Raw genomic sequence first — 27,221 nt, forward strand, 5'->3', positions numbered from 1 at the left:
ATGCTACATAAACATTACTGAGAAATAAATATAAACATACCACATATTTAAAATATGTATAAAATAGAAAAAAATCAACTAAATTCAATTAAATTCACTAGGCATGACATAAAGCATCAACATAGTTAGAAAATAACCTTTAAAAATGGATTTGTGGGCTGGGTGGGGTGGCTCATGCTTGTAATCCCAGCACTTTGGGAGGCCGGTGTGGGCGGATCACCTGAGGTCAGGAGTTCCAGACCAGCCTGACCAACATGGTGAAACCTCGTCTCTACTAAAAATACAAAAATTAACCAGGTGTGGTGGTGCGCACCTGTAATCCCAGCTACTCAGGAGGATGAGGCAGGAGAATCGCTTGAACGCGAGAGGCAGAGGCTGCAGTGAGCCGAGATCTTGGCACTGCACTCCATCCTGGGCAGCAGAGTGAGATTTCATCTTGAAAAAAAAAAAAAAAAAAAGGATTTGTGAAGCAATTACATACATGTAAATAACTGAAACAAAAGTTAAAATGACAATATCAATGATAGCATTAAAATTAGGGTATTTATTCTGTTTGTTAATATTGAAGATGTTGCATGCATTTCTACTATTCTGGTAAGAAAATCTTAACATACTAACTAGCTAACTAAATATATATGTGTATATATATGGGTATATACATATGGATGAATATGGAATTTTGATTCCATTACTTTGAGAACATAATTTTCATATGTAATATATATATTAGCATACTTATTTTATAAATCATATAACTTGATCTTATTACAGAGTATATTAAAAATAGAGATATGAAAGCAAATTGCAATATTGATTAACCTAATTCAGGCACTGCTAGAGTTTTTGGAGTATCATTCTAGTTTCCTAGTTTTAGTATTAGTATACATAGCTATTAATAATATCATTTTTCCGGCTGGGCACAGTGGCTCATGCCTGTAATCCCAGCACTTTGGGAGGCTGAGGCAGGTGGATCACGAGGGCAGGAGTGTGAGACCAGCCTGGTCAAGATGGTGAAACCCTGTCTCTACTAAAAACACAAAAATTAGCTGGGCACGGTGGTGGGCACCTGTAATCCCAGCTACTCAGGAGGCTGAGGTAGAAGAATCACTTGAACCCGGGAGGCAGAGGTTGCAGTGAGCCGAGAGTGCACCACTGCACTCTAGCCTGGGTGACAGAGCAAGACTCCTTCTCAAAAAAAAAAAAAAAAAAAAAAGAATATCATTTTTCCAACTGTTGAGAATAACTTAAAGGAGGAAAATGTCCTTCTCTTCTTTCCACACTGAATAACACTATAGTAATGGCAGAGTGGGCCTTCACCTGCTCCTTTGCTGACTGTACTATGCCACCATTCATACCAGAATGCAATCACACTAGCCTTGAAAACAACCAGGGGAAAAATGGATCAGTAAGATTTAGGCAATTATCTCATTTTTCACCTTTTATTGCAAGTGCCATAACTAGATCTCAATTTTAGAAGATCTCATCCATAGCATTTGTTAACGGGCCAAAGAAGAGAGAAAACTGCTGATGTGCACACTGTTTTCTGAATATGAGCTGCTGTGTGTTTTGTGGTCCAGAATTGGAGCTGACAAATCCTTGACCACACTCCCTAAGTCTGGGTTCCCTGGGTAATTTGCATTGTGAGTGGAAGCCATGACATACTTATTATGGAAGAAGAGCTACAAGAGTCCATATAAAAAATAATGGACATTCAACCAGGTCATAAACATCTGGGTAAAAATTATGTTTTGTTGTCTCCATCAACAATTTAAAGCAACAGCAAGACAAATCCTTGCAAAGGCACACACTCGCTGTCTGGGTTCTGTTGAAGTTCTAGTTTGTCATGGGTGCTTGCTGAGCTGGACGGGAAGAAGTCACACCTACCCACACATGCACTGCAAGATTCATGACATTGACACTTAACAAAAGTAAACTTAAGGCAAGCAGATGCAACATGTCAGCCATGTTTACTCTTGACCTCCAATGCCAGTGTCTTAGCTGGAGTGTTTAGGATGTTTAGGATGGGGATGGGGACACAGATTCCTGGAAATGAATGTGTGAACATGGTGGGGCTTGCTAGAATGGAGAAGCTCCATTTTGAGCTGTGTCATGATCCCAGCCTTCAGAGGAGGCCCAGCCTTAACTTGAGCTTTCCACAGTCTACAGAATGATCTTGCACCTCGCTCTACTTGATGTTTACCTTTCTGGGTATAGGAACAAAGGTCAGGCTACTTTGTTTCTTGAACCAAATTTAGAGTCAGCAAGATGACATTTCACCAAGAAAAAAGAGGAGACCCAGTGCTTCAGTGTTTCTCAGCAATATCTTTGCTCCATTTAATGACAATTTGAAAGTACCTTTCACCACAGCTTTTGCTCAGGATTCTCAGTAATCTATTCATTTATTTTTGTAGGAGTGAAAGGTAAATTGCCAAGATATGTCTATGACTTTCAGATCCAGAGTAAAATATGCTCTGAAATGAACCAGAGTTTCATATTACTTTTGAGTCAGTAAACTTGGCCGGTGTTCATTCTTCTTATTTCATTTTAAAGTATCTCTTTCATTTTTCTATTCCACATCAGCTATAAGCTATAGCAAAATTTGCACATTATAGTTATTATTAAATTATTAAATTAAATTACCATCCAGGACAAGAAGTGTAACAGACTGCACTGTGAAGCTGGGACAATGATTATATAATGTATCCCTTCTTAGGTAATGAAATATTTTTAAGTGTCTTCATAGAACTCTCAGAGTTACATCTGATGAGATTATGTACTGATAATACTGCCCAGATTCTGGTTCTATTTTAAATTCTGAAATAATTTGTGACATTTTGTAAATCTAAAAAGCTCTTTTAAGTGAAAATTTGAACCAAACTTGAACATTTTCAGTATGTAAATCAATTCAGCTGGTTCTTTTTCTTTCTTTCTTTCTTTTTTTTTCAGAAAAGGATTTTTTTTTTTTTTTTTTTTTTTTTTAATTCAAGTAACTGCAAATAGGAAACCAGAGGGGGAGCTCCAGGCTGCGACAAGTCATGGCTACCCCTCCCCAACAGAACAGGGGGGAAGGTGGCCCCTACACCCTTTATGGTCGATTTGTGCCCCCTTGCTCACTCTGCTGCAACATCCTACAGGCAGGGCACCACCTTCCCTGGCACTGGGGTATTTGGTCACCCAGCCTGCCATCCTCCAGCTCCTCTTCCCCAGGAAGAGTATCTTGGGGGAGGAGATCGCGAGCAGAACAGGAGGCAATGAGGATGAACAGTTGGCACTGGTAGCAGCAGCAATGACGGATGTTGAAGAATGCAACACTGAACAAAAAACAACACAACTGTCCAGAGGTAGTTTGTGAACAGAGGAAAAATGGAACCAGAACCTTGCGGGGCAGGGAGGTTGGGAGCGGGCAGGGTGAGCTCCTTGTTATTGGTGCCCCACATGAGGAGGGGGAAATGGCCAGTGGCAGAAGTAGGTTAGGGGAGCAGCCCCAGCCCACCTCAGGTGGCAGCCACAGGGCTCATGGGCCTCACCTAGACAGTAAGTGACTGCATCTCCATCACCACAATATGTACTCAGATCCCAGGCAGAGGGCAAGGGGACTGTGGCCACAGTGAAGAGGGAATAGCAGACTCACCCCTCCTGCCTTCCTGTAGCCGAAGCGGGCTGTCCAACCTAGTGCAGGGACTAGGGAAGGTGGGGCAAGATGAAAGGTGTGAACCCCACGTGGTGACAGTGTGGCCGGGGGAATCCTGGGGGCCAGCACCCCCTCCACTGACCACACCGGCTGCTGTCAGGGCAGTAGGGTAGGGTATGCCAGGATGAGATGGGGCTCTGGCCCCTTTTCAGGCCAGGAGCAGCCTCCCAGGCCCCACTATGGGAAGCCAGAGGGAACAGTGAAGGAGCAGAGAGGGTGCCCCCAAACCAAAAGCCCAGAGAGCAATATTCCCCCCACCAAGAGAGTGGGGATGCAGCAGGTGCGGGGTGTGGCTAAGTGGGACATGAGCCTTGTCCAGGAGGGCATGTGTGTATGTGGGTGGGCGGGGGAAGCTGGGAACTGAGGCCGGGTAAAAACTGCTCCCCACTCAGCCCATGGGCGCCCTGCAGCGGCCGGTGTGCTGTGTAGTGTGGTGAGAGGGCACAGGTGGAAGATGGGGGTGGCGGCCAGAGGCGGTGGTGATGGTGGGCCTGGGGCGGGGGCAGTGGGGGCGGAGCAAAGCTGTCCAGTGTCAGAAGGAAGCTGCTCCTCCAGGCAGGGGCAGGCGGCACGCACGGGTCACTGCTCCTCCGAGGACTCCTGCAAGATGCCCTCCTCTTCCTCCCCCTCCAGTTTTGTGGGTCTGCCCCTTGGTTTCCTTCCTGGAGTTGTGGTGGTTTCTAGGTCTTGGCAGCGTCCTTGTTTTTGCTTCCCTTTGGTCGCCCAGAGGTCTCTAAGGTGTTGGCACTTCGCTGGGCTCCTTCGGAGGCTGCTTGTGCGGCCTGCCCTGGCCCCGCTTCTCAGTGACGTCCTTTTCCTGCTTGGAAGCCAAGGGCTGGCTGGACTTGGAGCGCGACTCGCTCATCTTCCCTCCTCTAAGGGGCAGGTGGAGGAGTGACGGCTGGGAGGGCCTTCTTGGAAAAATAGCTGGCTCGGGGTCCCAATTACAGGACTCAGCTGGTTCTTAAGAGTATATTTTATGCCTTTCTGGTTTTCAACTGGAAGCGTTAGTAATGAATATGAAAGCTTTTCCTGTGGTCTTCTCTTGCATTTAGAAGTTCACTTATGATTACATGTATTTACCTCTTTGTTAGAAATGCTCATATTAAATAACACTATAGATCATCATCATATTGGCTTTTTTATAAATTGATATAAATCCATGTAAACACATATGGAGAGTTTCTTTCATAGTTTTTACTTCTGAAAACAATGATTAAATTTACTTAGATTTTACCTTCCACTTTTAACCACTTTAAGAATTTTATAAAATTGCTAAAATTAAAAAATACATTTTAAATACTAATGATATTAGCAATTAAAATGTAAATAATACATTTACATAGGCAAAATAAACTTATTTCATCTCTATTATAGCAATATTTTGTTGTAAGGTTATTTTATCTTGATTGAAAAACCTGTAGGAAGGTGGATTTGGAAATTAAGTAGCATTTTATTTTACAACAAAATAAAACAAAATACAGAAAAGAGCACCAAGTACAAATACACAATTCAATGGGTTATCACATTGTGAATGTCCACATATGTAACATCCATGCCAGAAAATAGAAACGTTCCAAGTATTTGGGGAAATCCACCTGTGCTCCCTCCCAGACATGACTCCCCCTTTCTTACTCAAAGGGAACCACTATTTTGATTTCTAACGCTATGTGTGTTCCAGCTTTACCTGTGTTGGAACTTTAAATAAATAAAAATCCCTTGATAGATTGATGGTAGACAAATAGATACAAGATAGATTTGCGTCTGACTTGTTTTACACAATACTGCTTATAAACTTCATTTATATTGTTGCTATGTATTACATTGGAGAGTTAGAACCCATTTTGTTTTATCGTTGGTGGGCATTTGATTTGTTTTCAGTTTCTGGCTAAGTGAACAATCTTGTATGTGTGTTTTGGTACACCTGCACAAGCCTTTCTGTTGTGTGTATACCTAGGAGTGTAATTGTTGGCTCAGACTGGATAATGTTGGTTTCAGGATTCCAGTACCAATTGTTTTACTAACAGTGTGGTTACTGAAAACAGGTTGTCTTAGTCCATTTGGGCTGCTCTAACAAAATACCGTAGACCTGGTGGCTAACAAACGACAGAAATTTGTTTTTCGTAGTTCTGGAGGCTGGAAGTCAGAGATCAAGTTGTCAGCATGATAAGGCTCCTGTGAGGGCCCCCTTTCTGGTTTGCCAATGGCTGTCTTCTCCCCGAAGGGATTTTCAGGGCAGAGAGCGGCAAGAGGGAAGCCAGCTCTCTCATGTCCTGACACCAATCCCATTCACGATGGCTCCATTTTGGAAGGACACAAACATTCAGCCTACAGCACATGTTAAAATTCCTTGACAGTTTATTCTTTAGATTTTGTTTCCTAATTATGTAAATCAATTTTATGATTCCCATATCAAATTTATAACTCAAGGCACAAACAGAAAAGTCTAGCTTTTGCCCCTGTCACCTTCACTGTGTTCCTTCCTTCCTCTGAAGCATCACACTCCAAAGGTAGCTCCCACAAGTGCTTCTACTCTGTGTATTCAGTCAACAAATTAGCATGATGGAGGTCAGAAATGGGCTTCTATTTCTAAAATGGGTTTTAGAAATGGTGTTTACTGCTGAAATTCATGGTGTTCAAAGTATATGGATTAGCTAGATATATTTTCAAGATATTTGCATAATTATATGAATACAGTAGAAAAATACTGAGAGCCAAGTAGCCTAGGAGTGGAGCTGTGAATTGGATCTGTAAGTGGTCCAATGTTCGGCCACTGATTTGGAGGATTATTGGCGTCTGAATGTGAAACTTGGGTTAACAGAGTTCCACAATTAGGATATTGTCACAGTTAGCCTCAGGTGAATGTTTTGGGGAAGGTACTGTGGACCTCATACAATTTGCAGAACTGAATTAAGACTATTTTATGCCCATTTTGTAATGAGTCTGTATGTGTGGGCAGATTTTCATCTGAGACTAGCTTTTTTTTTTTTTTTTAAATCCTGAGACGGAGTCTTGCTCTTGTTGCCCAGGCTGGAGTGCAATGTCATGATCTCGGCTCACTGCAACCTCCACCTCCTGGGTTGAAGCGATTCTCCTGCCTCAGCCTTCTGAGTAGATGGGATTACAGGTGCCCACCACCACACCCTGCTAATTTTTTGCATTTAGTAGTGATGGAGTTTCACTATGTTGGCCAGGATGGTCTTGAACTCCTGACCTCAGGTGATCCACCTGCCTCAGCCTCCCAAAATGCTGGGATTAAAGGTGTGAGCCACCGCACCCAGCCAAGACTAGCTTTTAAGTGAAGCCTGTAACACTCACTTGCCTTTCTGTTGGCTACCAATAGTTACCAAAAAGAAATCTTGCTGCTATCACTGCCTGGAACGCCTTCATGAACCCCTTTATCTGGGAAATTCCTACTCATCATTCAAACCACTCAATAAATATGTTGTAAATGGAGACTTGTAAAAATGACAAAAAGAACCCTAATCAATTATTTTAATGAAAAGCATGGTGTTAATGTCACTGAATGTTTTATTTATTTATTTTGAGACGGAGTTTCACTCTTGTCGCCCAGGCTGGAGTGCAATGGCATGATCTTGGCTCACCACAACCTCCGCCTCATGGGTTCAAGTGATTCTCCTGCCTCAGCCACCTGAGCAGCTGGGATTACAGGCATGCGCCACCACCCCCGGCTAATTTTGTATTTTTTTAATACAAACGGGGTTTCTCCATGTTGGTCAGGTTGGTCTTGAACTCCCAACCTCAGGTGATCCACCCACCTCGGCTTCCCAAAGTGCTGGGATTACAGGCTTGAGCCACCTCGCCCGGCCTGAATGTTTTAATAGTAAAATATGCATCTTGAATCCCTAGGCACAGATCATCTAATCTAATCATCTAATCTAAGGTAATCTAATCTAATCCCAGTCAGCTTTAAGGACATGTTAGCAAAACGTAATTAATTGATGTTTATAAACTCTTATTACTGAAAGTTCTGCTTACTAGGAACCATCTTATGACAGTGGGCTTTTTAAAGATAAAAATATAGAAATATTACATGAGTCATATTTTTATTGGTCCTCAGCAAAATTCATTTCATGAAATTGTATTGTTTTTCAGATCACTCTTTCCCCAGAGGTTAAGATCAAACATCATCAGGCTGTGTCTGTGACATTCTGAGACACAGTTGGAGGGAAGAGAGGGGTTATGTGCTGGGTTTTGGTAGAATTATTGCTAGATGAGAAATTAATTTGTTGCCCAATCAGTCCTCCTGACAGCTGATTGACAGGAGCAAACAAATTACCCACAGAAGCAGGGAAGAGGATATTCTGAACAGCGATGCTATCCAGGTAGAAGAAGTGGAAAAGGCGTGGGGAGAAAGGATGGCCTGGGTTGGGTGGTTGAGGGAGCAGACCAGGGACTTCTGATTCTAAATTTGGATTTTACTTTCAAATTGAGGGCTTTTAGTTTAGTAATCAGAGCTCAGTGTCAACAAACACAGTCTAAAACTAGAAGAGCATTTAAATCAACCTCAAGCATCCCCTCTACTTCTACTTTCCTATATCACTCTTTGGTGGTAGGACTTGAATTCAAGTCTTCAAGTTCTTTTTCTATAAATTTTTCCACCTCAAACTGAATTTCCCCATTTGCGAATCTAGTTAGAAGACTTCAATTTCCAACTTTTGGACAAACTTTTAACTTACATAAAAGCACTTTTTGTTTTAATATTGCAATCCTTAATTATAAGTGTTAGAGCTAATCATTTACTTATAATCTATAAAATTAGTCCAGGTTTTGAATCAAATTGAATTCTTATTACAATTGCCATCTTAGTCTTTCACAGCTTAATTAACTAAGCAGATTTTAATATAATATATTTTAATCTATCGTTTCTAAAAATTAACTTTCATGATGTGTTAAGAATCAAATAATTACTGTCAAGTTGCTGCAAAATGAATCATTACCATTTTAATGTAACTACACCAAACAGCAAAAGTTATTGAGTTTTAAAGTGCTTCTTAAAAATTTTAGTTATGAAATCCATCAATGCTGACATCTTAATTTTGTTCTACTCCTCAACTGATGCATTTATTTTTATGTAATTATGAGCTGTCAAAGGTCCCTTCCATAACAACAGATTTTATTCGCTTCACTGAACTTAATGAAATCCATGCGCATGAGTGAATTTCACAGATATATTTAAATTTGGCACCAGAAATTCTTATTTCTAATGGTGTTTAATATTTCAAAACATGAAGGTTCTTTTAGAAAGCAAATCGTAGAATCATAAAAAAAACCACACACAGTTTAAAAGATACTGAAGACGATATTTAGCAGATTTTGATAACTGCAGTATGGACCCTAAAGAAAATACTTAGCCCATTCAGTGGTTCCAAAAGCAGCCAGTCGCATCAAACATTCCATGAAATTTAGAATCATTTCAAGATTTGGGGGCTCTGAGGAAGGGAGAACTTCGGGAAGCACCACCCCTCTGCCACCTCTCTAGTACTCTATGCTCTATCTCCTTTTTCCCTCTCGGTCCTCCCCTCTCCCAAATTTCTCTCTACTTAGAGTTTCAAATAATTCTTCCTCTCTTGCATAGAATGCCTTCCTTTTTCTCCTGAAACTTCAGCTCCAGGCAGCATCCAGACTCTGAGCCAGGAAGGAACGTAACTTCTACCCTGGCATTTTCCTCTACAGACACATGAATCTTCTCCTCTGAGCAAAAGCCTTCATCTTAGCATGATCCATCTCACTGATGGTTTTAGAAAGTTATGGTAATACTTGTTCCTTTTATAATTATAATAGACTTTTTTATCATCTTTACATTTTCACTTAACGAGATAGCTTAAGCAGTGAAAACCTTAACAGAAGTATGGCTTTGTAGATTAATACTTCTTATGTGCTGGAGAATACCCCCGCTCCTTCTCCTTCCTTTAAACAATCATCTTGTATTGACAACTTAAGGTAAGCGCATGGGATTTATTTTTGTCACTTGTGCATAAGCTATCACTTCCTTTTTTTTTTTTTTCTGCTATGAGAATGCTGCATTAGGCAAAACCACATACTATGAAAATGCTTTGAAATGCAACAGGAGGAGATATGAAGACACAAAGAACAAGTGTGTAGTGACACATGGCTGTCAGAACACACTAAAGAATCCACACGGCTTCCCCTCTTTACCTAGAAAAGGAAGGCTCTAAGTAAGCCACCTCCTCCTCAGGAGAGGAAGTATTTATTCCTACTAAATGTAAGATTGTTATTACACCTATAATTTCTATCCTGTTTAGAGTTTATTTTATATCTAATAAGAACTTTGAATTGTGATAAGTATTTAATGTTTCTGGGTACTTTTGAGTTTAAGTGAAGTACAGGGCAAAGAATGTATTGAACTCAGAGGAAAAAGCCTAATTTTTTTCAGCCTAGCTCTGCCACTAAAATGTTGAGTCCTGCATTTCTCTGAACTATGGTACCCAATAAGAGAATTGAACTAGAATAAGGTTCTAAAGACTAGACTTCAGTAGTCTTTGAGATTTTTAAACTTATAAAGAAAATTTTGTGAAAGTCTGCATTATCTGGACAGGGTCTGTAACCTTCATAAGATTCTTTAAAAAATTCTTTTTTTTTTTTTTTGAGACAGAGTCTTGCTCTGTCGCCCAGGCTGGAGTGCAGTGGTGCAATCTCTGCTCACTGCAAGCTCCGCCTCCCAGGTTCACACCATTCTCCTAACTCAGCCTCCTGAGCAGCTGGGACTACAGGCGCCCGACACTATGCCAGGCTAATTTTTTTGTATTTGTAGTAGAGACAGTGTTTCACCTTGTTAGCCAGGAAGGTCTTGATTTCCTGATCTCGTGATCCACCTGCCTCAGCCTCCCAAAGTGCTGGGATTACAGGTGTGAGCCACTGCACCCGGCCAAAAAATTCCTTTATTTTAAAGTAACTTCATATTCACTGTGTCAGATTCTTTTTCAGATATCTTTGCATTGTAACAGTCACTTCTGAAAAGTGTATTAAAGGCTTTGAAGCCTTTTAACTGGGCTGGAAATTTGGGAGGTCATATGGCTTAGCATACTAGAACATATAGACATTCAAAAATATTAAAAATATTTTATGAATGTATACAAAATGTTATTAAATATACTGAGAATCTGGCAGTAAATATGGTAGGAGACAAATAGCTGTCCGTTGTTATTTCAGTCTACAGGTAAGAATCACTTTTACATACATATAAATTCATAACATGAAATAACTTGAATTAGAAGTCACAGAGTCTCTTGGTTATGGGGTTTTAAGCTATGACTTTCTGCAATATATAACATGTATATTCAGTTCACCTAAAACTTTTTTTTTTTTTTTGGAAACAGAGTCTCGCTCTGTCACCCAGGCTAGAGTGCAGTGGCGTGATCTTGGCTCACTGCAACCTCTATCTCCTGGGTTCAAGTGATTCTCCTGCCTCGGCCTCCTGAGTAGCTGGGATTGCAGGTGCACACCACCACACCCGGCTAATTTTTGTATTTTTAGTAGAGACAGGGTTTCACCATGTTGATCAGGCTGGTCTTGAACTCCTGACCTTGTTATCTGCCTGCCTTGGCCTCCCAAAGTGCTGGGATTACAGGCATGAGCCACTGCACCTGGCCCAATTCAGTGAACCTAAAATTTCTTCACCATGAATTGTCATGAATAGTTTTCAAAACTAACATAATTTTATATTGAAACTATAAAGTTTTATTACCTTAATGATGAAATCAACTGACCTTTTTCAATTTCTTAATTTATGTTATAAAGTTTACTCAGTACTCTTTTGTTGTTTTTGAAAAAAATTTAAAATGCTTTAAAATAATCCATAACAAAATAATTCTTTTTTTAGGTGGGAAAAAATAGGTGTAATATAGTTTTACTGTTCACTTTATTGGTTTCAATTTGAGTGATTTAAAGCAAATTGCCCAGGCATGTGGCTCACACCTGTAATCCCAGCACTTTAGGAGGCTGAGGCAGGAGGATCACTTGAGGCCAGGAGTTTCAGACCAGCCTGGGCAACAAAGTGAGACCCCTATCTCTATTAAAACAAAAGCAAAACAAAACAAAAAATCTACTTCACATACTTTGAAAGCATTTTAACCTCGATTTTATATTTATTGTCAATTAAATACAATTAAGCAGACAGTCAAGTGGCACCTACTGCTACATGTTGTAAAAATGTGCCGGTCAGAAGAGAAAAAACAAAAACATTCTATGTGGGAAATTTCTCAAAGCTGAGTGTAACCACTCACTTTGGAGAATAAGCAAATGAAAGGTAGTATCAGATTTCCAATGAGAAGTTTTTAAAAGAATATAGTTGGGCCGGGCGCGGTGGCTCACGCCCGTAATCCCAGCACTTTGGGAGGCCGAGGAGGGTGGATCACGAGGTCAGGAGATCCAGACTATCCTGGCCAACATGGTGAAACCCCGTCTCTACTAAAAATAAAAAATTAGCCGGGCGTGGTGGCAGGCGCCTGTAGTCCCAGCTACTTGGGAGGCTGAGGCAGAGAATCACTTGAAACCTGGGAGGTGGAGATTGCAGTGAGCCGAGATTGCACCACTGCACTCCAGCCTGGGCCACAGAGCAAGGCTCTGTCTCAAAAAAAAAAAACAACAAAAAAACAACAACAACAAAAAAAAACCAATCCAGAAGTGTAAGAAAGTGTCTTTTTTTGTTTTTGTTTTTGTTTTTGTTTTTATGTGGTGGTGCCTTCTGCTCAGGCTAAACAATAAAGTAACATTTGGATTTAGGAGCCTTGTTGTTACTGATTCTATTTTCTTTGCCTTTATTTTTGTTTATCTACTTGATTTGAAAAGTTAGCTCACGAATTTTCAATTTTTGCATCTTAAAATTTTTTATTTAAGTTGATTTACTACCATTGCCTAGGATTTGATATTTGAGTTTATTAACTTTTTTAAATCTTGGGCATGCAGGTCCTAATATTTTTTCCATTTTAATCATAATATTTTCAGGAACTTATTGATTTTTGGAAGTATATTATTAATTATTTGAAAAAGAATTAAAAGTTCCTAAATCTATAATATTTTTATAATTTGATTGGTTATTGGAACTTTAATTTTACTACTTTTGGGTTAGGTACTGAGGTCTGTATAATAAGTGCTCAATATTTGTGGGGAATTATTTTGTGGCTAGTTCTTAGTCAATCTTTGTGACTTTTATGTTTCCTTAGAAATTGCGGTTTCCAAGGTCAGGAGATAGAGACCATCCTGGCTAACATGTCTCTACTAAAATACAAAAAAAAGAAAAAAAAAACCAAAATTAGCCAGACGTCGTGGCGGGCGCCTGTAGTCCTAGCTACTTGGGAGTCTGAGGCAAGAGAATGGCGTGAACCCGGGGGATGGAGCTTGCAGTGAGCCGAGATTGCACCACTGCACTCCAGCCTGGGCGACAGAGCGAGACTCTGTCTCAAAAAAGAAAAAAAAGAAAAAAAAAGAAAGTGTGGTTTCAGGGCTCTCTATATAAGACTATCATGTTAAAAATATAATTGCATCATTCAAATCTATATCCTTAGCAGTGTTCACTTTTGCTTGTTAAGTTCATTTTCACTGAAGTTGTATTGAATTACATTTGTTCAGTTTTTTTCTTTATTGGTAGGTTTTGGTAGGGTCAGGATTGCTGTATCTTTTTGGTAAAATTTTCCTGTTATAAATCTCCTTATAGCTAACAATATTTTCGTCTCAAGTTTTATGTTATTTTAAATTAACATTGATACAATGGTTTTGTTGGTGATGGTATTGGCTTGTTGAATATTTTCAACTTTTATTGGCCCCTTATCTTTCTCTCTCAGTGTTTCAGGTCACCATTGTAAACATCATTAACAGATTTTAAAAAAACAAACAAACCTGGCCAGGCATGGTGGCTCATACCAGCAATCCCAGCACTTTGGGAGGCCGAGGCAGGCGGATCACGAGGTCAGGAGATCAAGACCATCCTGGCTAAAACGGTGAAATGCCATCACTACTAAAAATACAAAAAATTAGCCGGGCCTGGTGGCGGGCACCTGTAGTCCCAGCTACTCGGGAGGCTGAGGCAGGAGAATGGCATGAATCCTGGAGGCAGAGCTTTCAGTGAGCCGAGATCATGCCACTGCACTCCAGCCTGGGCGATCTTCAGAAAGAAAAACAAAAACCTGACTTTTACTGGGAAATTGAATCTATTTCTATACACTGATTATTAATATACTTAAATTTATTTTCACTATTTTGTTTTGTGTTTTCCACTTACATTGATTTATTTTATGTTGGAATAATTGTGTTTCCTTTGCGTATAACATATCTGTTTCCATTATGTTAGCACTTACCTTTCAATTTTCAAAATGCTTACTAAATAGAGTCTAAATCTAATCAAAATATCTACCCTTCTTTTGCAAAAAACAAGAACTTAAAGTATTTTAGGTCACAATCACTCCTGCCAATACCCTTTTCTCAATTATTCTATATTCACTTTAAAAAATACCCTGTAGTTATTGTTATTGATAGTCAGTGATTATTTAAACTCATAAACAGATCAATCAGCAGCTTTGCATTCCAAGCCTTTCTTTTGGGTTTCATTCACTTCCTGTTGAAGAACAACCTTTGGTATTTCTTTCTGGGAATTTCTGTGAGTGATAAATTCTCTTTGTATTTGATTTATCTGAAAATGTCTTCACTTAGTTTCACAGTTGGATAATTATCACCTGAGTTTAATGATGCTAAGTTGGCTCTTGTCTTCCCTAAGCATTTTGAAAATCATTTTCCTCCTTTTTGACATTTACTATTAATGAGGAATATAATTACAAGTTATAATCTATTTATAGATAATCTGTGTTTTCTTACTGCATTTTGAACTTTATTTTTGTCTTTAGTGTTATGCATTTTGTGACATTATATTTAATGGTGGAGATTGTATTTATTTTATTGCTTGGAACTCATCATGTTCATCTTGCACCAAATTGGGAGTTGGACTTGAACCCCTGCAGAAAACTAGATGCCTCAGAGGGTTACACTAGCTGTAAAAAAGGGACTTGAAAACTTAATAAAAATTTATACTAATTCTTCTCCCAGGAAATGCTCATTTCAGCATTATTATCCTTCATTTTGAATAAGATTAGTTTCAGCAAGGTCAGTGACCTTGCCTTGAGTCATACAGTTAATGCGTGGCTGGGTCCAGCTTTGTTTCATATCAAAGCTTGTGATCTTTCTTTGCTGCATTCATTCCCTGTGCATTATATAGTTCTCTGTGTCCACATTTCCCCCTAGGGGAAATTTCCCCAACAAAAGAAAGACCAGTCTCAGGAAGATAATTTTTCCAGTTAAAGCAAAGTCTGTTATACATCAATCGCTTTGAACTAGGGAGTGAGTAGGGGATAGCTTGGCCTTCAATGTACAATTCTATGAGTTCTGACATTTGGATAATATTCAAATCCCTGTTCAGATGTGGAATATTACCACCACCCCCAGAAAACTCCCTTGTGTGCCTACCCCTCGTAGGCAACCACTGTTCTGAGTTTTTCTATTAAGGATTAGTTTTCTTATTTTAGCGGTTTATATAAATGGAATCTATACAGTGTCCGTTGTTTTGACTAAGCCTTCTGTCTCTCAGCATAAGGCATCTGAGATTCCTTCATGCTGTTTGTATGTTAGAAGCTTGACCTTTTTTATTGAATAATATTTCATTGAATTAATATAACACGATTCTATGAGAATTGCTAAGCCATGGGATATGTGTTTAATTTTATAAGAAACTACCCTATATTTTTTTCCAGAGGGTTTTACTATTTTACATTCCTGCTTACAATGCATGAGAGTTCTGATTCTTCTCATCCTCACCAATATTTAGTGTTGTCAGTCTTTTTTAATTTTAAGCAGTCTAATTGATATATCTTATTATGGTTTCATTTGCATTTCTCTGATGACTAATGATGCCCAAGAATTTTTCATGTGCTTATTGGTCATTTATATATGATGCTTTGTGAAGTGTCTATTCAAGTCTTTTCCACATTTTTTAGGCTGTTTATCTTTTTATTACTGAATTGAAGAAACTCTTTATGTAGCTCATCTTTGTTAGACAAAGGAGCATTTCCTCCCAATCTGTAGCTTTCTTATTCAAGTTCTTAAAGTTTCTATTTTTGAGCAGATTTTTTTTTTTCATTTTGAGAAAGTATTTTGTGGTTTTTAATTTTGGTCTTCTACTAAAGAATGCTTCGCCTGCCCCATGTCAGGAAGACATCCTATTATGTTTTGTTTTAGAAGCTATACTGTTTTAGCTTTATTTTTCAGTCTATAGTCCATTTCGAGTTTGTTTCTGTTTGGTTTGAGGTAGGTGTCATGGCTCATTTTTTTCTCCCTATGGACATTCAGTTTTTGCAGCTCTGCTTGTTGTAAAGATTTTCTTCTATTTCATTGCTTGGGTGACTTTCTTAGAAATCAAAAGTCAGTAGAGACATGGGTTTGTTTCTGGGCTCTCTTTTCTGTTCCACTGATCTACTTGTCAATCCTCTGCCCGTATCACCTAATATCTTGATTCCTACAGCTGTATTACAAGGCTTGGAACCAAATAGTACAAGTCTGCCCACTTTATTTTTCTTTTTAAAGATTGTTTTGAATATACTAGATTTCTACATTCTAGATGGTTTTATAGTACTTTTAGCATCAGTTTGTGAATTTCCCTACAAAAATGAAAAATGCCAGGCAAGATTCTTATTTGGATTGCATACAATATAATTAAGATTTAAAATTCATTACAATAGCAATAAAGGCACCAATAAGTGGAACTTGACAAACTGATTGTACTTCAAATGTAAAGAACCATGGAAAACCAAGACAAATTGAAGAAGAAAAAATGAGGTTCATCAATCAAATATTAACACTTGTTTTAACAATAGTATTGTGTTATAGCTAAGGAGACCATAAATAGATCTAAAAGTATATGAAAATATATGATGGAAGAACATAACACAGCAGTGAAGAAATCTAGACTCTGCAACAGATTGTGCTGAGGCAGCTGACTTGTTACACGAAAACAAGTTAAAATAGATTCTATTCTTACCTCAAATTCTGTACTAAAATAAATACCAAACGGTCTGTGATCCAAATGTAGATACAAAAATTTAAAGTATTTTGAGGAAAACAGCCGAATAAGCTTGATGACTTTGTGATAGCAAATGTTTCCTTAAATGAGACATAAAATTACAATTTATAGAAGACAATGGCAATGAATTTGACTACATTTACGATGAACATTTCTATGAGTCAAAAGATACCACAAAATGTAAATAATGCTATGCATTATTGTAATTAATACATAAATTACAAATAATTATTATCTGGAAGATGTGGATAATGCCTCTAAAATTAGCCAAAGTAACTACAAAAAGGCAAACAGTACAACTGACAAATGGACACAATAGATTATGGTAGGTTGTCTCCAAGGGTGGCCACCATCAATTCCCGCCTTTCCTCTTCATGTGCCTGCTGCTCCACTCACTGAGATATGGGCCCTATTTTTTTCCCCTTGAACCTAGGCTGGCTTTATGCATTGCCTTAACCAATAAAATACACCATCAGTAATGGTAGTGAATAAGCAATTGGCAGAAAAGGAAATAAAAAAAGGCCAATAAGATGAAAATATGCTCAACCTCACAATAATCAGAAAAATGAAGATGGAATACCGAATGATGTCATTTCACACACATGTTGGACAGGTACATTTATAAAGTCTGACAATACGAAATGATGGTGATGGTGTCATACACTGCTGAGGGAAACAGAACTTGGTCCAGACACATTAGAGAACAAGTCTGGAATATCCAGACAAAATGAAGATGAACATTTGTTCACACTCAGCAATTCCTGTTCTTTGCATATGCCCTGGAGTCATGGAAACATGCATGAGAATGTTTAGCTTGACATTGTTTATTAAAGTGAAAAATTGGAAATGAACTAAATGTTTATCATGTGGATAAAACACATTTGTGATGCTTTTATACAAATAAAAAAGTGACATGTAGAATAATCACTTCCTTTTATTGAATGCTTTTACAGATGCTGGGTGCAATTCAAAGTTGTTTTCATGTATTATTTTATTTTATCCTCCTCATACCTCTAGGAATACTAATCATCATCATTATCATCATCTTTGTCCTCATTTTACAGAGAAGTGAGTGAGAGAGCTGGGATATGACTTCAGGAATCCATATTCTTACTAATTACATTATGCTGGTTTTGGAGAATTGAGAGGACCTCTGAGGAATCTTCCTGAGGAATGCTCTTTGCAAAGCTCTGCTCCAGAGGTGGCTAGATGAGGGCACACCCCTGTTCTTGCCTTCCTGGCCTCCTGTTAATACACAGTCTCTCAGACCAAGATTGATTCCTAGGGTACATATGTGAGAAAAGGCCGATACGTGTACAGACAAGAGAATGGTAGCTTACTTGGGACGATAAACGGCTTGTTATATAAAATTCTTAAGGGTTGTAAATTAACATTGCACACTCTGAAAAAATGTAATTTTATTAAATTAAAGGAATAACAGACTCTTGAGTGTAAGAAGAGACAATAGACTTAATACTAACAACCTTAATAATATATTGGCTTGTTGTAGAGATTCAAAGAAATTGTTTATTTATCAATTGCCTGGTGCATGGTAGGCATTTGATAAACATTCTCGTCTTTAAATTTTCTGTTTACAGTACTTTTGTCTACGTTAACACCTCAATAACCCATGGACTTTCATAGAAAAGCCCTTGAGGTCTGAATTTATGAATTTGTATGTGCTGATTTCAGCATGTTCTAAGTATACAAGCAAAGAAACAAGAAATAATAATGGTTTTGAGTAGCTGTGCAAAATCAGCAGCCAGAAAGATGTCTAAGAACAAGTAAAAGTTTATTAATAAGTAGGGGAAAGTGGAGGTCACTTATTGGCCAAGACCAAATAAGGTTCAGAGATAGTGGATGATTTCTATCAGCAGTATACCCTTGAAAACAGTCATGAATTTCTGTCACCTTGATAGACTATTTGTTCCTGTTTCAGATGATGGAGAACAGCTCTGAACAAAACAAAAACCTCAGCCACCATGAAGCTCAGTGACAGACAATAAACACACCCATAGGTAAAATATATGTCATGTCACTATTGAGAGAGAGGGTGACAGGTGTCTTGCTGGAAAATAAAACAGGAAAAGGTGTTATGGTGTGAGGATGGTGCCAGGAGTTACATCGGAAAATTAGGTAGGAAGGTTCCGTGGAGAAGTGGCATTTGAGTAAAGACCTGAGGGGTAGGTGAGAGTGAGAGAAAGACAATTTCTGAGGAGAGACAATAACAAATACAGAAGAATTCCTGTTAGTTCCGGGAACAGCAAGAGGTCAGTTTGCTTGACTGCAGTTTCCACAAAGTGAGTGGAGAGGTGGACGTCTCAATCATGCACCGCTTTGCTAGCCACTGAAAAGACGTGGGCTTGTTTCTGAGTGCGATGAAAAACCATGGAATGATACCTCATGGACTGGACTGCCTTCCTTCCAAATTTGTATGTGGAAGCTCTAGCCCCCAGAGTGAATGCATTTGGAGGTCAAGCCTTTGGAGAGAGAATTAAAGTTACATGAGGTCCTACGATTTGAGCCCTAATCCAATGGTACTGGAGCGCTTATTAAAAGAGATTGAGACATGTGAGAGACCGCAGGGATTCACGTGCTCAGAGGAGACCATGTGAGGACACAGGGAGAAGGTGGCCACTTGCAAGCCAAGGAGACAGGCCTCGAGAAAAACCGAACCTGCTGGCACCTCGACATTGGACTTTCAGCCTTCAGAACTGTGAGGTAATGTTTTACTTGTTTAAGCCACCCAGGCTGTGGTATTTTGTTATGGCAGTTCTAGCTGATGTATACAGATACCGAGAAGCTGGTGTAATCTAGCTTAATTTTTAAAAATGGCACTCCGACTGCCTTGTAGGGAAAAGAGTGCAATGATAGGAGTAAGGTGGCAGAAGTTTATTGCAACGGTCCAGGTGGGAGGGAACAGTGGCTTGGGCAGAAGTGGTAGTCACTGTGGAGGAGTCAGCAGTTAAGGCTACTTTTTACAGTTGGTGCAGTCTGGTGATGGGTTGGACGTAGGGTAAGAGAAAAACAGCAGAGCTAAGGAGAATTGCAAATTTTGGCCCCCAAACAAATGGATGTCTGGAAAAGCAAGTTTAAGGGGACAGATGAGGAGTTTGGTTTTTAGACATGCTAAATTTGAGTCAACACAGAAGTGTCAAGTAAGTAGTTAGATAGATAAGTCAGGAATTGAAAGGAGAGGCTGGAGATATAAAGATGGACGTTTTAAGCCATGACACTGGATTGGATCAATAAGAGATGGACAGAAGTTAGAGAGAGAAGAGGCTGAAAGTCTAAGCCAGAGGCCACTGGTGAACACCAATATTTAGAGTTTGGGGACATGAGGAGAGAGACGCAAGTGCTGTGAAAGAAATAGCTAGTGAAATGGAAGGAAAATTAGGAGAGAGTACTCGGGGCTGTATCCTAGAGCTACATGAACATGGTGTCTTTTGGATCAGGGAGTCATCAACCGGAGTGAGTTAGGCTGAAAAGTCAGTGGGATTATAGCCTGGAATTGGCCACTGGATTTAGCTTCATGGAAGTCATTGCAGATTAGTGGAGTGGTGAAGGCAAATGTCCAATTAGAATAATTTCAAGAGAAAATAAAATGAGAAGAATGAGAGATAATGCATATCAATAATTTTTTCAAAGAAATTTGCTGTAAATGACACCGGATAAATGAGGTGACAGGAAGAAAAGGAAAAGACTCAAGAATAATTTTAAGATAAGAAAAATAATGGATTATTTTAGCTATAAATCCAGCAAAAAATAACAACAACAAAAGACTAAGGCACATGTATCAGTTGATGAGAAATGTCTTTAGAAGATGGAAGACTGAACTCAAAATTCAGAGAATTCACAAACACTCGATGGTGAGAGGCTGGAAATTGGTTACTAATCATCAGAATTAGGCAGGCCTGGCTGAAGTTGAGACTCTGCCTCTTTTAGCCTTAAGTAATTTGTTAATCTCTTTACCCCTAAATTTTCCTTCTTTGTAAAATGGCTGTTGTGAGCACTGAATTCGAGAATGCATGTAGATACCTAGTCTCCAGCACATAGTAAGTGCTCCATAAATGCCGTTTGCTTTTATGAGTGCCTCTTTCTAAATGAGATAAAAATAGAAACAGCAGGTTTTAGGGGGATGCTTTGGTCATTCACTAGCGGAAGGTAAGCTCAGTATTAGTTGAAAATCACTAGTAAGAGAGAGGGCTTGAATGAAGCGGTTTCTGGCCCCACAGCACATTGCCAGCAGAGAACTGAGCCACGGCAGGAACCCAGCAGAAGTCATCTGGAAGGTCGTACTAGGAAATGATAGGAAAAAGTGGGTTTTGGCTAAGGAGCGCTTCTAAGCAGGACAGTGGAGGCAGCACCTTGGCGCTCCTGACCGGAAGGCACCACCCAGAGAACTAAAGAGTCGCCTCACAACAGACAGGAAGAGGAACCCCAGACCAGGGGCCCAGACTCACCCACAGGGGGAGAAACGGCTTCCTCGAGCTTTCTTGATTGGCTGACTGTAGAATGATTTTAGCCACTGAGAGTGAATTTTATGGATCTGAAGAAAGATGCCATTTTCTCTGAGGGGCTTTTCGGGAAGAGTAAGCTTCAAGGGTGAGGAATTTATGTCTTGGAGCATCTGTGTTCATAGATAGAATTGGAGTCCCATTGATATGATACGTACACATATAAACCTCTCAGATATGAGATATATATATAATCTTCTGCTACGTATTGTATATATTCCTGTGATATGTATTAATATATATCAATATATATTCATATGTGTGTGTATTATAGGTCTCTCCAGAATTAATTGCAGTTTGGGGTAGAGTATGTTTTTCAACTTCAATGTTGATTAGATGGAGCTAGAGCTGGCAATAGGCAGCTTCCTCGGGGGTTTCCATCTACTATACTACATTGACTTTTAAGGTTCTCGTGGCTCGAAGGCCTTTCCACATCTGTGCTCCCGGTAAAACTCTCTCTTTGTCAAGCTCTTCTCAGCTCCCCATCCTCTATGAGGTCATTTTTGATTCCTCTAGTTCTTACTGAGGGTATTTTCTCTAAGCCATTCATTGATTATTTGCATCATGTGATTTCATTGTCACGTGCCATTATATATTTAACAAATTCTTTAATCACTTTTAGTATAGTACTTGCTTCTTTTGGTGTGTACATCTAGCTGGGTTTGAATTCCCTGAGAATAGTGATCATGTCTTAACTTTATTTTGTATTCTTAACTGTATTGAGACAATACATGGTTAAAGCTTTGGTTAGGTAATTGGCTTATGTGAAACAGAAAATATATTGTACATGATCTCTAAAATTATGCAGCTAAATCTTTGCTTTAAGAAATAATTTGTTTCAACACTTCTAAAAATAATCTTTTAAAGAGAAATGATTATCATGTTGATATTATAGATGTGTTTTACTGAAATATTTTTCCTGTTGCTTTATAAAATAAATCACACATAAGAAGTGGAAATTTTTTTCTGAACAAATGTCAACAAAACATTCTAGTAATTAGAGTACTATTCTATTCTGAGAAATAGCACACAGATTCAAACATGAGGCATCAAGATAGAGTGGTATCTGGTGGAATGGTATCTGAGTCAGCCTTCCCTGTGATTTGTACAAGAGTAGTAATTTTTTTTTTCTTTCTTCTTTTTTTTTTTGAGACCGAGTCTCACACAGTCTCCCAGGCTGGAGTGCAGTGGCACGATCTTGGCTCACTGCAACCTCCACCTCCCAGATTCAAGCGATTCTCCTGCCTCACCCTCCCAAATAGCTGGGACTACAGGTGCACGCCACCAGGCCCAGCTAATTTTTCTATTTTTAGTAGAGACGGGGTTTCACAGTGTTGGCCAGGATCGTCTCGATCTCTTGACTTTATGATCCACCCACCTCGGCCTCCCAGAGTGCTGGGATTACAGGCGTGAGCCACTGGCACCTGGCCAAGAGTGGTAATTTCAATAATTAAAATTATTTAATTAAATTTTTCATGATTCTCAAATTTCCTCAACATTTTAAGGCCATTTCCAAATTTAAGACATTTGTTATAGTTTCGCTATTTCTCTCCATATGTGTTTTTCCAGACATACGAGAATTCTGTTGTGAATCTCTTCAAGAAAGGTAATAAGTAACACTGAGGTTCCAAATAAGCACTTCCTTGCTGAGCAGTTTGTTCATTCACTCGACAGTCAGTTCGTTCATTCACTCGACAGTCAGTTCGTTCATTTGCTCGACAGTCAGTTCGTTCATTCGCTCGACAGTCAGTTCGTTCATTTGCTCGACAGTCAGTTCGTTCATTCGCTCGACAGGCAGTTCGTTCATTTCGCTCGACAGGCAGTTTGTTCATTCACTCGACAGTTTGTTCATTCCCTCGAGAGTCAGTTCGTTCATTCGCTCGACAGGCAGTTTGTTCATTCACTCGACAGTTTGTTCATTCCCTCGACAGTCAGTTTGTTCATTCCCTCGACAGTCAGTTCATTCATTCACTCGACAGTCAGTTTGTTCATTCCCTCGACAGTCAGTTTGTTCATTCACTCGACAGTCAGTTTGTTCATTCACTCGACAGTCAGTTATTGAATGCTACTGTGGGCCAGATGGAATGATGCACATGATGGAGAAGGCGAAGTCCCCAGTGTCAGCAAATTCATTCAATAAACGAATTAAAGGTTTTCAAAGGTTGAAAAACAACCCTTTGTTAATTGGTAGTGTCAGGGAGAGTTCACAATGTTACTCATGGTTTCTGCGTTATGGATTATTAACAATTCAGCTGTAGGCAAGTTCTAAAATTACGTTACTCATTCTCTAATCTCTCTGTTTTGGGCCTTCTTTAAAATAGTAAGATACTTTCCCTACATAGTTCTGTTATGAGCTGTTTTTATGCTTAGCACTTCTGGCACCAACCAATTAATAACAACCATATCTCTGAATTTTGGAACATCAACTGTATGCCCTATATTTTCTTTTCTTTTCTTTTTTAAGATGGAGTTTCGCTCTTGTTGCCCAGGCTGGAGTGCAATGGCACAATCTTGGCTCACCACAACCTCTGCCTCCCAGGTTCAAGCAATTCTCCTGCCTCAGCCTCCCGAGTAGCTGGGACTACAGGTGCCCGCCACCACGCCTGGCTATTTTTTGTATTTTTTAGCAGAGATGGGGGTTTCACTGTGTTAGCCAGGATGGTCTCCATCTCCTGACCTCGTGATCCGCCCGTCTCGGCCTCCCAAAGTGCTGGGATTACAGGCCTGAGTCACTGCACCCGGCCAAAGTAAGTCTTTAATTGTGCTTGTCAATTTCCAGATTTATCCCAGGGTTCAACAAATACCTAATTTAACTTGAATACTAGTAAGGTTTTTCTGTAGGTATTACTGTGTCTTCTTGCATGTGTTTTGCTGTTTGGAAAGTTTTCTGTCATGATTCCCATGGATGTGAGGAGGTCCCCAATTTTACCTGAATTTAAATGATTTAATAGGATACGACCAGATGTGCTCAAATAGTTTAAACATGTATTGTGCTACCAGATGTGCCTCTATTAAATCAAGAATTCAAGGTAATATGTATGCCACTGTTGTATGTTCACTTTCATTAAAATCTATCTCTAGGCAATTCATCTTTATTAATTTGTGACTTCCCCCCCCCGCAGAAAATGGCCAAAATTCAGACTCCCTGTCTTCTGTAGAATAAACAGTAGCTCTTTTGACAGCAGTCTTCATTCACCTTGCAATGGAATGATGTCTTTTTCTTTGTATCTTTATCATTATTTAATATTTATTGTATTCATGTTTATAATTCACATACATTGTAGACATTGTATAAATTTTGAAAATAAAGTATAAAATAAATTGTAATCCCAGTACCTGTAACATTTTAATGTACTTTTGCACCTTTTTTTCTATGCCTTTAAAATGATCTTTATTCAAATTTCCTGTTCAACTACTCAGCTGTAAGAAGGAATGAAATAAGAGCATTCACAGCAACCTGGATGGAGTTAGAGATCATTATTCTAAATGAAGTAACTCAGGAATGGAAACCAAACATCGTATATTCTCACTTATAAGTGAGAACTACATTATGAGCTTGCAAAGGCATAAGAATGATACACTGGACTTGAGGACTGGAAGGGTGGGATTGGGGTGAGGGATAAAAGATTACACATTAGGTAGTGTACACTGCTTGGGTGATGGTGCACCAAAATCTCAGAAATCACCATTAAAGAACTTATTCATGTAACCAAACAACATCTGTTTCCCAAAAACCTATTGAAATAGTAATAAGAAAAAGAAAAACCAATTCCCAGTGAGCATTCCATCTTGCAAATGACCAGTGTCATTCTGGAGAAAGCAAAAAATCACTTGGTAAAGTTAAACCCACGTACAGTAAAACTCCTTTGTTCCCTGTGTGTATTGAAACATTTCTATTTCCCTTCACACTCCATGGTTCTCTATCTATACCTGCCTTAAATTTTTGAAGGTTAAAATCACTGGAGTCACACAGGCAATAACTTCGGGGGTTCCGTTGTCCATTTGTGCATTGGAAAATATTCAAAGCTATTTTCCTATTGAAATGTGGCATTATCTTTGGGCAGGTAACTATGTCTCCACAAGCTTCTTGGCTTTCCTACGGACAGCCAACCCCAATCCAGCTCCAGTGTCTTCATTCACAAGTCTTCATTCAACTGTCAACACAATGTATACCTTCCAAATAATTACTGGATGTTGTTTTTTTGTCTCCAAAATTCATTAACTCTTGATTGTAAAAATGACAGACCTTGTCGTATGTGCACAATATTCTAAAATAGCCCTTGAACCATGTCAGATCATTAGAGAGCTTGTGGTTATCTGTTCTGTGTTGGCTCTTGTAGAATTAAATTTACTGAAATCAAAATCAATTTGATGCCATCAGACCACGAGGATTGTCAGAATAAATGCCCTATGAAAACCCATCATTTTATCCATTATAATGTCTCGGAGAGCACAGTTCTTATACAATCACGTTATTTTTATGAAGGACTCAGAAACAGCTGTATTTTCTGCGGCTGGTTTGTATTTATCTTGTGAAGTTTACGAGTTACACGAGTTGTTTATCTGGGAAAGGTTTCCTTTCTAGGCTGGATGCTGAAGCTTTGTGCAGAATAACTTCAGGATCTCCATTGTCTACTTGTACATTAGAAAAGCTGCAAATAATTGTCTTAATAAAATTTTGCTTCGCCTTTGGGCTTCACTCTGTTTTGTCCTATTTTCCCACTCTTATTTTTCTTTAGTTCATTTTGTGATATTATAAACCTTTCATTATAAGCATCTTATAAGCTTTATTGAAAGGCTTTTGAAGTCAGGTTTTTTTGATAAATAAATAATTTAAACCTTGATTTCAAGATAATTTCTTTTTTAAAAAATGACACATAATTGGAAACCTACTAACTCCATGGAATTTGGTTTCAGAGTGTTGCTTTCATTTTTCATACTTTTATGAGTATTTTTGAGAGTAAATGTGTAGGATGGATTTCAGTTTTCTAACACCATGAATATGATTGGAAATTTATAGTCTTGGCAGATGTTTCACACATGAACACTTCCACCCACAAATAATATAATCCTAGAGTTTGAAAGGACTCCTCATTTCACAGAAGTTGAATTACAGGCCTTAGGGGGCTTGACTGAGGTACCTTGGTTTTTGGCAGGGGTAGAATTAGAGCCTTGGTTATTTGACTTCAGCTTACTCCCCTTCTGTTGAGTTCTCTTTTCAGTAACTCTCAGTTCCATTCCACAAATATTTCATAAATACTTGAAATATCATGCTAAGCACCCAAAGTTCCCGATCCCTGAAAGCTTTCAATCTGGGAGGAGGTAAAATGAAAACCAAATAGCTAAAACCTCGAAAATCTAACACACCAATTCTCTAAACACGGTGCTGAGTGCTATGAAGTCTCAAGAAAATAGATCCCACCTGTTTGAGAGATTGAGAAGGAGCCACAGCCCAGCGGGCGGTGGGAATCTTGGAGCTGCGTTTTAAAGTATAGATTGTTTTCCTATTGGCAGAGGTTCAGGGTAGGGAATAGGGTGGGCAGGTAAATTCAGATGGTGAAGCAAAAATGAAAACCACGCACGGCGTGGCCTGAGAGGAAGGGGCGCAGCCCACCTGGAGCACAAGAGACATTGTGTCCGGAATTGGTTCCTGCTGTGGTCTGACTTCAAAGAATGGAGATGCTAACCTTCCCAGTGAGTGTTACAGGTCTTTAAGATAGCAGGTGAGTGTTACAGCCCTTAAAGATGGCAGGTGTTACAGCTCTTAAAGATGGCAGGGACCCAAACAGTGAGGGGTAGCAAGGTTTACTGTGAAGAACCAAATGACAAAGCTTCCATAACTTGCAAACCAATCAAAGCATGTTGCTGCTGCTGGCTGACTGGCTGGGGCAGGCGGCGGGGGGACCAG

General features: G+C 39.1%; 1 long non-coding RNA gene and 1 pseudogene across 3 annotated transcripts in view; one reads left to right on the forward strand and one right to left on the reverse strand.

The window, feature by feature from the left end:
• The window catches only part of LOC139359156 (uncharacterized), a 39,804-nt gene extending 13,804 nt beyond the window's left edge, over positions 1-26,000 (forward strand). For all 3 annotated transcript variants that reach the window (XR_011614968.1, XR_011614967.1, XR_011614969.1), the window contains one exon: positions 17,861-26,000. This is a non-coding gene — a long non-coding RNA (uncharacterized lncRNA). The remainder of the gene's footprint in view (positions 1-17,860) is intronic.
• LOC105490333 (high mobility group protein HMG-I/HMG-Y-like) lies at positions 4,271-4,556 on the reverse strand (annotated as a pseudogene).
• Positions 26,001-27,221: the final 1,221 nt, after the last annotated feature.

Source organism: Macaca nemestrina, chromosome 16 (assembly GCF_043159975.1).
Source record: "Macaca nemestrina isolate mMacNem1 chromosome 16, mMacNem.hap1, whole genome shotgun sequence".
Taxonomy (NCBI): domain Eukaryota; kingdom Metazoa; phylum Chordata; class Mammalia; order Primates; family Cercopithecidae; genus Macaca; species Macaca nemestrina.